The sequence below is a fragment of the Fukomys damarensis genome, unplaced genomic scaffold (genome assembly GCF_012274545.1).
Source record: "Fukomys damarensis isolate Sample0158 unplaced genomic scaffold, DMR_v1.0_HiC HiC_scaffold_9, whole genome shotgun sequence".
NCBI lineage: Eukaryota > Metazoa > Chordata > Mammalia > Rodentia > Bathyergidae > Fukomys > Fukomys damarensis.
The window spans coordinates 21,130,146-21,145,019 of NW_022900921.1; positions in this window are offsets into that span (position 1 = coordinate 21,130,146).

Sequence of the window (14,874 nt, forward strand, 5' to 3'; positions counted from 1 at the left end):
CATATTAAATGTGGTCACTGTGTCTGATAGTCTGATGTATTTTGATGTCTCATGTATTCTGATGTCTGTGGTCTGATGTATCCTCTACTATGCGTCAGGTTCTGAGTTCGAAGTTTTATGTCACATAATCCTTGTGCTCATCATAAACCTGAAAGGTAGTTACTATGATTCCCATTTTACAGATGAGGATCCTAAGACACAAAAGAGATATCTAGAGACACACAAAGAGCAATGGGGTCTGAAACCAGATTTGCCTGATTTGAACTTTTGTGTGCTTATCCCAATGCCACAGGATTCCTAGTATCTAAAACTGAGGTAGGTCATCAACGACATGTTGGGTATTTTGCAAATGTTTTTCCTAATTGTTTCAATGGCTATTACTGTCTCCAGTTTTTAAATGAGAAAGACAAGTAATTTGCTGAACGTTGTGAATTCAGATTTTTTAGTTCAAATCTCTTTGGCTCTAAAGCTCAAGGTCTTCCAAACCTTGTGCCTATACAATTCCTTGATTTTTAAGATGCTGATTTTTGTCTCATTTTCACAAGCATTGTGCCTACCTTACAAAGAGAAATGCAGAGCTCCTGCCCTCAAAAAACTTTTAATATGGTAAAGATTAGATTCTATGGTACAGAAAATAATACTGATCATTACATGGCTGCTGAAGTTTTAAAGACAGCTGAACACAGCTGCTGCAGAGAGTACTCTTCCGGAGAGCTGGCCCCGCCCTTGAACCCGCTCTGTGTCCTCAGGCTAGTTCACACTGAGCCCAGTGGCCTCTGAGTTGTGCTGGGTTTCTGCACACCTTTTCCTGGAGTCCTGATCCAAGATGAGAAAATCTCAGAAGCCACCACACCGAGAGCAACGCAAGCCACACAGAGAGGTCCCATATACAGGCACTCTGGTCCCCAGTCTCAGCTGAGCCTAGCTTTGCAGCCAGGTGAGTACCAGACACGCCTGTAGGGGATTCAAGTACCCAGTCTTTCAAGCTTCCAACCACGTGGCGCCATCATTCCAGACTTTCCAGCAGATTCTACAACCATTACCAAGCAGAGATGAGCCATCCCTATCCAGCCACGCCAGGTCTCCTGACCCAGAGAGTCACAGGGCAGAATAAAATGGTGGCTGCTTTACAATGCTAAATTTTGAGGTGGTTGTTAAACAGCCAAAGGTGTTAGCATGATGGCTTTTTGAATGGTTCATTAATGCCAGGCACTGTCCTCAAGTTTGGCCTCATTTGATCCCCCCACAACCCAGTGAAGCAGGTTACAGGTAAAGAATAGGGTCAAGACTTCTTGGCTAGTGATGGTTTCCACACTCAGGTTACACTAATTCCAGCATCACACTTTACACCACTGTGCTCTGGAGGAAGGGAAATTCTGCTTTCTACAAAACCTACAAAGCCCCAAGCCAATCAGTTCTAAGGGACATTGCCTGCTATTTTTGAAACTAAACATTTTTTTTTCTTCATTTCAAGAGACTTACTCTAGAGCTTAGCTAATTATTTGAGCCTTAATCAAGGACCAGCCACTCCCTGAAGCAGCTGTCCTGGCCTCTCTCTTGCCTCTAGAAAGTCCCTTGGGTTGGCTGAATGTTGGCTCAGGTCTAAACCTTAAATCCCAGCCTCTAAAAGTGAAGACACATAGGGTTGAAAGGATGCTTGGAAATCATCCAGTCTATTCCCCTCATCCCTTTTAATGATGGGGAAACTGAGGCCCAGAAATATCAAGCAACTTGTCCAAGGCACAGAGTGTAACATATCCAGGTCTCCAAATTCCCAGGCAACCATTCTTTCCACTCTACCATGCTGCAGTTGCTAAAAATTCCCCAGAGCCGCCTCCTTCAGCCTTTCTCTTGACAAAGCTGCTTCCTCCCCACACAAAACTACACACAGTCACATTTGGCAAGAGGTGCTATCAGCTCTGCTCTGCTCGTGAAATGCTGTTTTGCAACGGGGCTTTTTTGTTCGTTAGCAATACACGAAGAACACTGTAGCATGCTCTTCTTGGAAGGAGATGTTTCCTGTTTTAAAGACGAGAAGAGAGCTTCCTGGCCGCATATGACTCAAATCAGCATGCAGCTCCAGTCAGCAAAGAACCCAGAGGAGATTTAGGTCTTTGCAACATTTCTAGAACTTACAAGGAGGGCACATGGCAGTGGGGAGCGTATGGAAACACTTCAGAAAGTATTAAAATGTACGCCTCAACTAAGTGAACAGAGCAGACTGGTTACCATCTTGTGGTATGAAATGATGAGCCGCGGGTGGAGTGGGGGACTAGACTCAGTAAAAGCTCCTTGCAGCAAACGGCTTTCTCATCTCGCATTCCTGCTCCAGTCTGGATTCCCACTGCTCCTTCCCTTGCTGTTTCCCTCATGCAGGATCTTCCCTCTGGACTCTATAAACAAGCTGCAGATTTGGTGTTGAGCACCCTTAGAATACGATCAGCAGTGTTAAATTATCCCTTTGCTTCTTTTCCCCCCAGTTCTGCATTATTCCTCATTTTCAATGCTAGATTTGGCCCCTCGTTTGTTTCTCTGGCTTCCTCGACTGGCACAGCTTCCTAATGGCTCTGAGAGATCTCTTATAAAGCCCAGATGCAGAAATGAATGCAGAATAATTTCCCAAGAGAGCAAATTCCACTGGAAAGCTGAGGCATCTTCCTGTTACCTAAGACATTTCTCCTCCAGGGTGAGTTGAGATTAGTAGAGAAGGGGTAGACCAGATGATCCCAGCAATACTTAAAAAGCACTTGGGTAGGGAAGAAAATGAGAAGAGGAAAACAACCTAGTTCAGTGGCAGAAATGCAGAACTCATAAGCCAGTAAGAGATGGGAAGAGAAGGGCCAGAGTGTAGCAGGAGACGGAGTGGCCAAGCTGTTCATAGCTAGTGCAAGCCACAAGCCTTCCATCCCGAAAGATCAGGTGAATTCTGCCTGAGAGGCACCCTGCTCACTCTCCCATCCCAGGTCACTGTACCCAAGGTGAGCTCTCTCAAGGAAAATGCCACCATGTGAAATAGGAAGAAAAGGGCTAAAACTGTAGGGAAAATGGGAAGGGTAGGGGAAAGGTAATAAGGGAAAACAAAAAAAATGACAAAATGAAAAAATGGAAATAAAGTATTTGTGAATGGGGAGGGGAGAAGGGGATGGAGGGAGGGCAGGGACAAGGGGGAAAAATGAGAACCAAGACCTGTCATGTAGAGGTACAAGATCCCAGTAATGAATGTAATTGTACTGTATACCTAAAATGTACCAATAAAATCAACAAAAGAAAAATGCCACTGACCAAATGAAAGCGTTCAGACTCCCCCCTCTCCAGGGCTGGGTTCTTCCCAAGTTTTCCATTACAACCCCAGAGGCAGTAGACTTTAGTCTCCCAAAGGAGGTTCTATAGCTCCTCATGGCCTCAAATGGGTATGTGCTGTGTGGCAGTGTTTACAAAATGCCTCTCTAATAAGGTCAGCGTTGTATGCACAGTTAGGAGTCTAATAAAATGCAGAACTTGTGCTGGTTGCCAGCTAGCTATGGAGGCATACTTGAATGTTTTCTCGGATACAATTGTTCTCAGATTAATATGTTCCCCATGAGTTTTTTAAAATTCCACTTGTACTATTTTTTATGATGTGTGCGTTTTTCTACATACTTATACATAGTAAGAGGAGTGAGTGGGGCTTGTATCCGTCAGTGGTTCCTGAAGGCTTACTGCTGTATCCGTCATGGTTCCAGCATCCCATCTCCTAAACCCTAAGTCTCCCCACTGAGCCAGACATAGTAACTTCTGCTTTGTTACTTAATGGAAAGGGGCAGTCCATACTTATGCATATATTATTTTGAGCTGTTCTACTTATAAGAATGTTCCACTTTCCTTATTTATTGAGGTAGACACTCAAGAAATGATTCATTTAAATGACTCCATCATTCAGGCATTCCCTTATTTGGTTCTATTATCTTGAAAATTGCCACTTGTTAATCCCCCAGTGAGGCAAAAAGCACTCTGAACTCTACATGGTAGGGATGCTGAGATTGTTATTGTGGCTCTACGATTACATATGGTTGTTTTGGTTTCTTTGTTTTCTTTTGTTTCTCTTTTATTTGCTTGTTTAGACAGGGTCTTGCTTTATAGCCAGGGATGTAGCCCAGGCTGGCTTTGAACTCGAGGCAATCCTCCTGTCTCTAAGTAATGGTGAGATTACAGGTGTGCTGCACCATGCTCAGCTATATGTTTGCATTTGTAAAAGGCGCATGTGGTTAAGTGATAATGAAAACTAGATTAAGGGTTGACATGGGTGACTAGAGGAAGGCTATTAAAGTTCCCTAAGTTTCCTCATCTACACAGGAGAGATTCTAAAAAATATCCTGATCATCTTCCAGATACAGGATTCAGTAGTTCAAATCAAGTATCAAGACCCATTAAGGTATTCACATAGGCTAAATTTAAGAGACACCTGAGGATATCTGATCTCATTTAAATCTTGCATCAGATCTATGAGATGTGTTCTTCCTGCCATTCCAAAATTAAGAGACAAGACAATGGAAATGAGAAAGGTACTCATATGGGTCTTGCAGTTAGAAAATTATAGAAACTAAGATTCAGCCTGGGTCTTCCTATTTGTTGTCATAGCTAATTTGTACTTCCCATTGGTTTCTTATTAACATCCCTTAGAAAACAGTAATGGATACTTTCTATCCACATTCTAGAGCGGGGCAGAGATGATGAGGAGAAAAAAATGTCAGCAGGTGCTAGATAATCCAGAAACTTCTGCAATGTATTTCTCAGTAGGATACCTCTCCAGTGAAATCACCACCACTATGCTTTTCCATTGTAAAGATACCTGCCCATGCACTGCTTGGGGTGAAGGGAGGGTAGAAGTATGCGTAAACACTTCACTATTAACAGCACTTCACCAGGGCACCCCTACACAACCCCTATATACTGGACATAGTCAAAGTCTTCCAGTGGCCATTAAATGAAGTCTGGGATTGGTTCCAGGACAGAGTCATGAGCCTCTAATGAAAATCCATACCAAGAAATTCCTGAAATCCAATTTCAGGACTTCCAGCTTTGTGGAAACAGTCCCAGTTTGATATCAAGGCTGTGCACAGCTACATGGAGGGCAGGACAGTCAAGAAAACAAACTATAAGGGTTAAAGCAAGAGGCAGAAGCAGCTCAGGCTCAGATACAGATGTATAAGTCATGCAATTCCATAACCAAACCATAAACTTTAGATTAATAGGGACAGGGGATTCCAGGTGATGCAGACAAAGTTAAATCATGGCATATGCTTCTTCTTGAGGACACAGGCAAGGCATGGGCACACAAGGTAACGCACAGGAGCTCAACAGGCAGAAAAACAAAAACAAAAGCCTCAAGAGGGAGACAAGGTGGGTGGTTAAATGTGCTAGCCAACTTTCACAAACCACAATCCATACTACTGCCAAAGCACAGAATGAATCAGGGGTCAGGAACCCAGTCTGGTATTTCGGACAGGAGAAGAGGAGCCTGAGCCCACACAAGCACTGATAGGTTGTGATAACTGAAGTTATAGTCTCCTCGAGCCAGAATGTATCATATATATATATATATATACTCCAACAGAAACTGATGCCAGGGTGAGAGGAGCCCAGTGATCATGACTAAGAGAAAGTAAGTGGTACATTTAATGAGAAAGGCAGAAAATCTGTGAAACTTGGAGTAGCTACTTGAGGGAACAAATGGTAATTAAGAGGTCCACCTTCAGAACTTTTCTTTGAGAATTTATCCCCTTGCTATGGTTAGGCTATGGCTTGCCTATGTCCCTCTAAAAAGGTTCATGTGTTAGAACGTTCAGTCCCAGTGTGGCAAAGCAGGGAGGTAGAAGAACCTAGAGGAGGTGGGATTAATACAAGGTAAACAGGTGATTTGGGGCAAATTCCCTCAGAAGGGATTAATATCTTTGTCATGGAACCAGTCTCACAAGAGTAAATAGTTACAACGGAACAAGAGGAGCCCCTACCCACTTTCTGGTTTCCTATCTCAAAATATGATCTCTCCCTGAGCACATGTGCTCCAACTGTGTTGTCACCCACAGCCAAATGGGGTCCTCTCCCTAGCCAGCTGCATGACTGTCAGCCTCCAAAAGCATGAGATGAATCAACTTCTTCTCTGTATATATTATCAGCCTCAAATATTTGTCACAGCAACAGAATAGACTAATATATTCCTCAAATCAAAATAGTAGTAACAATATACTCTCTTCCTCACTGTGGTCTTCATAGTTGCACTGGCACATGCCATGGTGATATGTTTTCCTAAGACTTGGCCTAACAGATTCTCTTCTAACCATCCTTACTAGATACACACTTTCTAAAGTGCAGCTCCTATAATTTTAAATTGGCCTCAGGCCCATCTGATCATAAACTTCTATGAACTATACTGCTTTCCCATTTCTACCTATGAGAAGTATGAGAACCCAATTCATCTTTCAAGCTCTGACTCAAATGCTGCCTACCTCCCCAAAGTGCACATGCTGTTTCTTCTTCACCAAGCATCCAGATGGCATCATGGACATTCCTCTCATTATGCCATGCATCAAACCAATGCTCAGTAATTCAAATTGGAGTCATTTTTTACAATTATTCTTTGAAAATTAAGTGCAAAGATAGGGAGAAAAAAGAGCTAACTTGAAAGATCTAGCATGGAATAACATGACCAGGGGTTACAGTACAGACCCAGAGACAACCTTATCTCTCTTGCTCCTAACTGGGGATGTTATCTTACCTCTCTGATTCAGTGTCTTCCTCTGTATGGTGAGGAATGTATCACTAGCGACCTGGAGGAACTGAGACTATCAAGTGAATTCATGCATGTAAAGTGAGTGAGAGGCCAACCACAAATAAGGGCTCAAGATTAGTGACTGCTCTGGAGTTGACTCTTGCTATTTACAGAGGTGAGGAGGGCCTGTGAGGCTCTGTTTTATCCTCCATCATATCGCGCCAACAACTACTTATGTAAATGTACTCCCATGCCAGCAGGTAGCCAAGATGTTAAAGGAGATCAGTGTTTTAAAGAGCTGAAGTTAGGGTAATGGGGATGTAGCTCAGTGGTAGAGTTACTTGCCTAACATGTGTGAAGTTCTAGGTTCATTTTCTAGGAGTGGGGGGTGGGGGGAGCTAAAGCTATCTGAGCTGATTCCTCAGGCTAAAATATTTGCCAGGAGAAATTCACACACACACACACACACACACACACACACACACCCCTTCTATCTACACCCACTCCTCCCTCACATCCCATGCTGGTAAGACTTCTGGTACCAGCCTAACAGGCCAAGAATGAAACTGACATCATGATAGAAAGTTCCATGAGAAGCCAAGAGTTTAGAGAAAATTCAGCATGCTGAAGAATTGGAAATTATTCCAGGGAAAATATGAACAGCAGAATCCCAGAGAAAGAAGATGCACTGGCCAATAAGACCTCCACAGTTTTATCCACTTCAGCCAGAAAGAACAAGACAAGATATTTATGTAATCCAACACCCAAAACCATAGGAAGGCTTTGAAAAAAAGCAGAAAAGTTTGTGCTGATTATACCGACAAGTTGGATAAAGATCCATAGGGCAGGTTCACTGAAAGTAGAGAGGAAATAAAGAGTGGGAGATGGAGAAAGGAGTGGTTAATTTGCTAGAGGAGGAAATCAAAATAGAAAATGTTACTGAAAAGCTGACGAAATAAAATAATTTGCCAAATTTTTAATTAGGATGAATGAAAAATGTTACACTTAGACTTCAAAAAGTCAACTGTACCAGTCTAGGATAGGGGACACAATAAGATATCAGAGGGAAGGCTGGGGAGACACTGACAGGAAGGAGATGAGCCAGCCCAAGACCACAGCTGTTGGAAGTGAAAAGGTCACTTCAGAATGTACTAATAGAAATCAAATAAGGTAGTTAGGGTGCAGAAGTTCTCCTCCTAATACCTCCTAATACATGTTGAGCATCCCTAATCTGACCATTAAACATCTGAAATACTCCAAAGTCTGAAATTTCTTGAGCACAGACATGATTCCACAAGTGTAAAATCCCATACCATGCAACCTTGTTTTGTGTGCAAAGATACCATATAAAATTATCTTCAGGGTGTGTATACAAGGTGCACATGAAACAGGAAGATATATTTGGGTATCTTCTTCAAAATGTCTCATTATATAAATGCAAATACGCCAAAATCTAAAAAAAAAAAAAAAAAAAAAAAAAAAAAAACAAAAAACCCTAAAAAAAAAAAATAAAAAGTCTTATTATAAAAAAGAAAAAACACCAAAAAAAAAAAAAAAAAAAAAAAAAAAAACAACAACAACAAACAACCCTTCAAAATAAAGAATACTCAACTTTCATGGTCAGGGAAGGAAGACTAGAAACTCTTCAGAGGAAGAGAAGTAGGCATGGGGGCCAGGACCTGTCCAAACTCTATCATAAACCAAATAGTTGGCATAATTATAAGCCTATGGAAGGAAAGACAAGACTTCAGTAAGTGGGTGATGAGAAGCACAGTAGCAATAAGATTTTTGAGAACCTATCATTTGGAAAAAGGATGACACTTGATCTGTTTAACAGTAGACATGGGTAAATAAGCTCCAGCTCCATTTGAAAAAACAATTATTAGAATGATTTTTTTAAATGAAATAAATTGCTTCAGGAAGAATTATCACTAGATATAACTGTGCAAAGAATGTTAACAGGTATCCTCTATATTATGGAACTAGAAGACCAAATTCCACATGGATGGAACTTGAACAGAAGGATCTTTTTGAAATCCTGGCAATTAATGTTTTTCTGAATTTGGCAATTAATGTTTTTCTGAATTAGGCTTTGTCCTGATTGGGTTCTGGAAGGAAGAATATAGTCAGTAAGAAGAATGATAATAAGAAGAAAATTTATAGTGGATGTATTACATTCCAAGAAGTCTATGCAAGTTAATCTATTACTCACAACATCTTATGAAAGAGATACGATCATTCCCATTTTAAAATGAAGAGACTGGGGTCATCCACTTTGTAGGTGGAAGAACCAGGAACTGAGCGTTATTTGTCTAGAGTCCACCCCTTTATCTACATTCCCTGCCCCACATCCTCCTCTACCCAGTATCTGGATATCCAGTATCACCATACTTCTTGGCCAAGTCTTCCCAGAGATCATTTCATCCAACAAGGCACAACCACAGTGCAACTATGTGGACCCCATGAGCAGGACTGAGAAAGCAGCCTATTGGCAGCCTAGCAGTAAGAGCAGTAACCAGACACGGGTCAGGTCTACAGAACACACAGCAGAGAATTCCTGTGCAAGCTTGTGACTGTTGGGGAAAGCTGATCTGCCTCCAGGGGTGGAGCATAACAGGTAAGGCAGAGCCTTGGAAAATCCGCACAGTGCATCATGGGAGCTGGGGGGTGGCGTCCCTCGGCATCCATCCCACTTGGGGTCAGTGGTGGTTCCTGAGAGCTTCCTGGGAAAGTATCCTCTCTCTATTGTTTGTTTCTTTTCAGCAATTCTAAGAAGGGTTAAGACCACCTTATATAACAAGGGTAGACCCTGTCTATAAATACAGCTATCTTAAGTAAAAGTAGTAAGGAAGGCAGGAGACAGGGAAATCGGTAAAAAGAGGGGAAAGATGGAAGGAATGAGCATTGAAAGAAAAAGTGAGGGCCAAAAGTTCCCCAGGAAAATCTGCCCCCCCAAATACATGAAATGCATTCCTTGTTTAAATAGACCACAAAGCAGCACGCCCATGGAAAATATATAAACCACTTCAACCATAATTCCCTTTTTATGGAACAGGGACAAACCTAGGTTTAGCTGCAGGGGCAGGACAGAGAGACAAGAGGTAGGAGGAGGGGACCAGACAACAGAGTGCTGGGCACTGCCCATCTTCAGGTAAGGAATTCACTTCCACAGGGCTCTGGGGTAGAACAGTATTTAGAGTACACAAGTTAAATCATTCAGCTGGACAGGGTCTGGGATGCACACGTGGAAATAACAGCCATGGTCACTTTCATTAATCGTTTGTGGAGGGCGCCAATGTGCCAGAGACTGTCACACCCTTGCTATACACAATTCCATTTAATCCTCCCAAATAGGAACGTTTATTGTACACATTTTACAGTTGGATAAACTGTAGTCGGGTAAACACTCACGACAATGATGATGAATGAACAACGTGGGGGGTGCCATGCAGAGCACATTCCATGGACTGCCTTGGGCTACACCAGTACCATTTCCCTGAAGTTCACATCCCATGTAACAGGTGTGCAAATGAGGTACCAAGGGACCAAACACTGCAGTCTGGAGAAATGGGGTAATGCACAGGGCAGAACAGCAAGGATGTAACACAGCTGAATTCAAAGTCAAAGCTGTCTGTCTCTTTAAGCCAGTGCCAAAATCTAACAGTCAAGCCACAAGATTCCACAGAGCAGACCCACCCTTTATTTTCACTTTTAGGGCTGGGGGCAGAACTTGTTGATAATAAACAGAGAGAGCTGCAAAGAAACAAAGTAACAGTAGAAGTGACCCCAAAAAGCAGAAATAATAACAATCCCAGATGATTGGCAAAAGCAAAACTCAATAACGATCCTACAAATACATATCAATTAATACAAGAAGAGAAGCAATCAAAAACCACAGAGAACTCAGGATGATGCTGATGAGTTTCTGATTAGAAAGTCCTATGGTTTAAGTGTTCAGGATTGCTAGCTCTTTTCATGAGCATGTGCACAGTAGGAGTTTTGCAAGGTTGCTAAGCAACACCTGGCAACCACACTGCAGAGTGGATCACTCAGTAGGAGTCTTGGGTAACTCCAGTAAGGCAATAATTTTAGTTCATGGAAATCCAACACTTTAGATAACCTTAATATCTCATGTAATAGATTACTGCTAAGTAGCCCTTAGCCATCTATCAAAATGCAAATCTGTAATTGCCCAACTTTCCTTTGTAAAAATCTGAAAGAAATATTTGTACTTTTGAGGCTCATTAGTCTTTTACTGAACATATATTTGTTGAAAACTTGCTAAGATTCAGACACTGTTTTTGGCATTGAGAAAGAGGGCTCTGACAGTTCACCAGTGGACCTTAGATTATATATGGAAGACCTCTAAGATGATGCTGGAATTCTACTTTCTGGAAAATGAAGGTCAGAGAGGTACAGTAGTCTGTTCAGAATTTCACAGCACCCCAAAGGCAATCCAAAAAAGCACTGTCTTCCCCATAACCATGGCTGGCCCAGAGAGGTCCCAGAATTCACCCACTTGCCCCTGGTCCTCCCAAGGGCTGGGAGCACCAGAATGCAGAGCCTGGCTGTTGAGCATCTTGGAAAGTCTCCCACTTGACCTTGAGACCTTTGTGGTCAAGTGAGGGAAAGCCTATGACACGGTGTCGGTTTTTATTGGACCTAACCACCGGCAAAGCTTGCCGTCATCTGGAGTGATGGAGAAAATTAAGTTACCACATTCTCACGTTTCAGCCTCTCGCCCGCTTTCCTTCACAAACAGGAAATGTTTATTTAAATACAGCAGTCTCCAGCATGTTCTGGAGCCAAGTGAAAAACCAAAGATGTCCACTCTTGCCCCCACTCTACTGTGTAGGCCACCACCTCGCTGCGGGTGAAAAGTGGGGGCCTCTATCTGCCTCCGGGCACCACCGGGAGAGGACGCCCCACATGAGAGTTCATTTTCATCTTCTGCCTCTTGTTCCAGGCTGAGAGTGTGGTTGGAAAAGAATTACATCTGTGAGCTCCTTTTGTACTCAGAAGGGTAAAGGCAACATCTGTTTGCTCTGTGCTCCATGGTGAATGTTTTGTTTCAGGCACCACCATTCAGGTCCTCTCCTCAGAGTCTCTATCTTTGTTGCTGCATGGATAACAAATTATACTGAACTCTCCTCTCGTTTATTTAGCTTTCTTGTGGGTGTCACCTCCTCACTGAGGAGGAAGAAGTTGTCAGAAGTTTATAAAAGGCACAGAGCTGCTCTTTCTGGGGGACATGCTGACATAAGGGGAAGATCTTGGAATGCAGACCCCAACCCTGATACCAGCTTCATTACGAACAATTCAGGTCACATTTCGGGCCTGCAGCTAAGTCCAAAAGGGGACCCCGTTATCCCTACTGAAGTTCTTTTTAATGTCATTTCATGAGGTTTCTGAAGTCAAAAACACCTAAGGAAACAACCACATACACAGACACAGGCAAGCACACGTGCGCGCGCACACACACACACACACACACGCACATTTCTTCAGAAGACTGTTTTGCAGACAGGGCATCAGGAATGGAGAACATGCCTCCTCTTCGTTTTAAAACAATTTCAACACTTGAGTTTAAAACCCTGGATTTTTGGAAGGTCCTGAGGATCCGATGGCTACACTGATAAACTGGTACCCCATGATAAAATGATCCCTGAGAAATTTAAAAGGCTCATCAAAAGAAGTTTCCTTCTTCCCTATTTGATTACAGTCTTTAAGTGGAAGTGTTGTTTTCCCTCTGCATATGCAATGATTTTACGTGCAGTTACTGGAAAGCAGTAGAAGCCCCAGTAATAACTGTTGAATGAATGAAGGGAGGAATGAATGGGAAATGCCTCCCTGAAGAAATCCTCAGCATAGGCCAGAAAGGCCAAATATCCCTCAAGAGTGTGCAGAACTGAAATGTTCCATCTGAGTTCTTCGAGGTGGGGGAGACAGTGAAAGACTGTTGTTGAGATGCCCTTAAATCCTGTGGTGAAGCCAACCCACCTGACTCGAAAGGCTGCCATCCACTCGCAGGAAGGAAGGAAAAGACAAGGGGAGAGGCTATCCTTGGAGGCCTCATGACCCCCATGAACCTTAACTAGTGTCACCGGTGACCAGAATGGAACCAGATGGGATGCACATATTTCAAAGCAGCTCCTACCCAACCGATGCTTGTTTGACCATACCTGCAGCAGGTGGCCCTTGGGAATGTCCAGGAGTCCATTCTCCACCTAATTTCCCCAGATGTGGGGCAGACGGGCTGCCTGGGTCTTCTGGCAGGGCAGCCAGGTAGCACGCTAGCTGCCTTGCCCGAAGCTTTTGAAAACACAGTCTTCAAGCGTACAGGGGCCCTTTCTCCTGGGTGTCCCAAAAATGTGACTTGATTTTAAGATAGGCAAAGAGCAGTCTCCAGGCCCAAGCCACAAAGCCCGTGCCAAAGTGAGCTGAATGTTTGCAGGGAACATCCAAAGCAGTGGGGACAGCAGCCTCTGCTGAGACCCAAGCTCAAGGAGAATCTCCCAGAATGGTCTGTTTACAGATTGTGGCCCAATCTGGCCCTTTTCCTAAGGAGTCAGCAGAGTGGTAAGGGGTGTGGGTTTAGGAGCCAGGTAGGCTTGGATTCAAACATTTAACTCACTGCATGACCTTGAACACACAACAAGGTGGAGTAATAAGCACTTCCCCATGTAACTAATAGGACTGTGTAGAAATTTAAGGAGATAACACATAGACACAGATCAAGGCAGGAGAAGCATTTATTAAACATTAGCTATGTTATTACTTTACTAACTCTTCCAGCCAGGGTTAGTGTAAGGAGGAGGGAAACTCAGTTTATAAGTGTCTGAAAAATACCACCAAAGGGGTTTTTCACTGAATGGTCTGATACAATATCTGAACTGAGGTGCAGAAATCCTCCTTTATCATCGCCAACTTGCGATGTTTCCTTGGGTGGCTCATTTCACATCTCCCAGACCGATGTTCTACATGTGTCAATGAAGACAGAGCTCTGACCTTTTCTGAAGGTGCAGCTCAACCTCAAAGAACAACTGCTGTACTTGAAAACTTAAAAAAAAAAAAGTTTTGAGCCAAAAGAAAGCACCAGGAATATGGTAGGGATTTCTACTGAGTCTCTCCCCGGGCACAAAAAGTAAGCAGCAGAGGTGAAGAATGGGGACCGGCACTCTAGGGACCGTTCATCTCATCACCACTCTCCTAGCCCCGAGTCAGAAGGCAGAGGCAGGTCCAGTACCCGCTCTGCTGCTGAGGAAGGGGAAGAGAGGGAGCAGGACTTTCAGGGTGCCTGTAGCAAACCCTCACTCACTGCCTCCTCTCCTCGGTTCCAGGAGGGCTCCCACTCCCTCCACTCCTTCACCCTCTTTCCCCACCCTGCCCCCAACTGTGGGCTGCAGGGAGCCCACCCAGAGTCCAAGTTCTGAATTTGGTCTGAGGATCAAAATGATAAATGTTTCCAAAACGTTGACATATGAAAAGTAAATATTTGGTTGCACAATTGGGGTTAAAATGAGGGTCAATCCACCCCACTCTCCAAGAGCCTCTCCACTCCCTGCCAAGCCCAGGATCTGAGGCTGAGTGCGGTTTGTAAGATTATAGCGCTAGGTCTCATTTAAACGGCTGTCAGCATTTCCATTCTCTGGCCCATTTGGGGAGGCATTTATAACCGAGCCATAAAAAATTCAACCCGGCTGCAACTTGGCATCACTGAGGCTGCGCTCCAGGCGGGGCGGGTTTCGCAAGCACCCACTCCAACCAAATTCGTCCGGTTCTTCTCAGAAGTTAGACCTTCACACACTTTCAACTTTCCTCGCAAGGGCAGCCAGAGCAGCTAGCCCATTTTGATCGCCAAGCCTGTTAAGTCTTAGAGCTCTTTCTCCGATCTCCGCGCCTGACGCCTGTCACCGTCAACCCTAACTCTGTTCCCCCACCCAACACATACACACAAAGAGCGCAGACCCCTCAAGCTCACCCCGAGACCTCCAAGGTTTCAAGCTTCTATGCTCCCCTCACCGCCAGCCAGCCAGCCAGCGTTCTCCCGGGAAGCTGTCAGAGGGCCCAGTAGCTGGAGCCCGCGCCCCCAAAAGCACTGCTCTTTGCCCATCACAGAGGCTTGG